Source organism: Petaurus breviceps, unplaced genomic scaffold (genome assembly GCF_028583685.1).
Source record: "Petaurus breviceps papuanus isolate PSGF00001 unplaced genomic scaffold, PetGlider_PUasm1.0 688, whole genome shotgun sequence".
In the NCBI taxonomy this organism is placed as follows: Eukaryota; Metazoa; Chordata; class Mammalia; order Diprotodontia; family Petauridae; genus Petaurus; species Petaurus breviceps.
The window spans coordinates 20,810,566-20,813,068 of NW_027186457.1; the positions used below are offsets into that span (position 1 = coordinate 20,810,566).

General features: G+C 39.8%; 1 pseudogene; it reads right to left on the reverse strand.

The window, feature by feature from the left end:
* Window positions 1–559: 559 nt before the first annotated feature.
* On the reverse strand, window positions 560–1,351 carry LOC138174277 (nascent polypeptide-associated complex subunit alpha pseudogene; annotated as a pseudogene).
* Between the last annotated feature and the right edge of the window lie 1,152 nt (window positions 1,352–2,503).

The window sequence follows — 2,503 nt, forward strand, 5'->3', positions numbered from 1 at the left end:
AATTATATATTTAGTGCTATGCCAATCAATCTACCAAAAAATTACTCTATGGAGCTAGAAAAAATAGTAACAAAATTCATTTGGAAGAACAAAAGGTCCAGAATATCAAGGCAATTAATGAAAAGAAATGCTAGGGAAGGTGGACAAGCCATACCAGATTTCAATCTGTACTATAAAGCAGCAGTCATCAAAACTGCTTGGTACTGGCTGAGGAATAGAGTAGTGGATCAATGGAACAGATTGGGAGACTCAGCAGTCAATGACTATAGTAATCTATTGTTTGATAAACCCCAAGACCCCAGTTTTGGGGATAAGAACTCACTATTTGACAAAAACTGCTGGGAAAACTGGAATATAGTGTGGCAGAAACTGGGCATAGACCATTATCTAACACCATATTCCAAAATCAAGTCTAAATGGGTGCATGATCTAGGTATAAAGGCTGATACTGTAAGCAATCTGGGAAAGCAAGGAATAGTATACCTGTCAGATTTGTGAAGAGGGGAGGACTTTATGACTAAACAAGAATTAGAGAACGTTATAAAATGTAAAATGGATATTTTTCTTTCATCCAACAAGAAGCCACAATTTTATTGATGGAAACAGGACAAATTTCAAATCAGGTTGCATTTAATCTTCTCTGAAACACTGAAAAAATGTCTTTGTCTCCAGATTGTTACATCGTTAATTCCATAATTGCATTTACACTATCATTACTGTTGTTCCTTAGTGCTCGGACAGCCTTTGCTCTGGATACATTTGCTTGGTACGCGACCAATTCTACGTCTTTAACTTCCATACCTGTTTCATCAACCTCTTCCTCTTCACTTTCTTCTTGTACAGGTGGAGTTTGTGTGTTTTCCTGTATGTTTGAAACAGCTTCACCCTGAACTTTGAATTTTTCAGCAGCAGCTAGCTGTGCCTGCTGAGAGAGATCCTCAATCTTGGCTTCCCCAAAGACTATGTAGGTATCTGAAGCTGGGCTCTTGTAGACATCCGGCTTTGTGATTACAAAGAGGATACTCTTGGATTTCTGGATGGTGACCCTGTCCCTTGCCTAAGTCCCAGTTTGGACATAGCCTTTCGTGCTTTCTTTTCACTTCGACTCTGTTTTGCTTTGCTGACTGGTTCCTCATCAATCTCAGGGGCTGATGCCAGCTGGGCTTGTTGCATAGTTGCCTGTGTAGAATCCTGTTCCTCAAGCTCTGGTACTGATCCATCACTGTCAGATTCTGTTCCAGACCCTGTCTCAGCCTGGGGCTGTGGCAACTCTTGCTCTGTGGCGGGGACGGTTTCTGTCGCTTTGCCAGGCATTTTGTGAGAGGAACATGGATCCAAGATGGCTGCTAAAATGGATAATTTGGACTACATGAAATTAAAAAGCTTCTGTACAAACAAAGCCAATGTAACCAAGATTAAGAGGGAGGTGGGAAATTGCAAAAGAATTTTTACAAGCCATGTCTCTCATAAAAGCCTCATTTCTAAAATATACAGAGAATTGAGTCAAATCTATAAGAATACAAGTCATTCCCCAATTGATAAATGGTCAAAGGCTATGAACAGGCAGTTTTCAGAAAAAGAAATTAAAGATATCTATAAGCACATGAAGAAATGCTCTAAATCACTATTGATTAGAGAAATGCAAATCAAAACAACTCTGAGGTACCACATCTCACCAGTCAGGTTGGCTAAGATGACAAAACAGGAAAATGACAAATGCTGGAGAGGATGTGGGAAAATTGGAACACTAATGCATTGCTGGTGGAGTTGTGAACTGATTCAACCTTTCTGGAGAGCAATCTGGAACTATGCTCAAAGGGGTATAAATTATTTCATACCCTTTGACCCAGCAATACCACTTCCAGGGTTATATCCCAAAGAGATCATAGAAGTGGGAGAAAGACTCATATGTACAAAAATATTTATAGCAGCTCTTTTTGTGGTGGCAAAGAATTGGAAATTAAGGGGGTGCCCATCAATTGGGGAATGGCTGAACAAGTTGTGGTACATGCATGTTATGGAATACTATTGTGCCATAAGAAATGAGGAGCAGATGGACTTCATATTTACCTGGAGAGGCTTATACAAACTGATGCTGAGTGAGAAGAGCAGAACCTGGAGAAATTTGTACACAATTGCAGACACATATACAACTTATGCAGTAGAAGAGTATTCTTGTGATTTAACCAGATGAGACTGGGTAGCCATTAAGGCACCTCCTCAGCTTTGAAAAACCAAGATGCTGGTGCTTCTCTCTTTGGTAACTATGTATGTATTGCCTTGGTCAGACTGTTGACTCTGTCTGTTAATCTGTGCTAATTTCTAAGACAATTAGAATCCCTGTCTGCTGATCTTTATTTCTCTGCTTATATTTTCTCTGAAGCTCAGGGTGCTGACTTTTCCTCTGAACTAGTGAATGTGACTTTAAAAAGATTGTTGACTCCTTAGGCAGTTATTTTTCCTACTGAAGCAGATCTAAGAGCCTGTGCTAGCAGCCATCCTG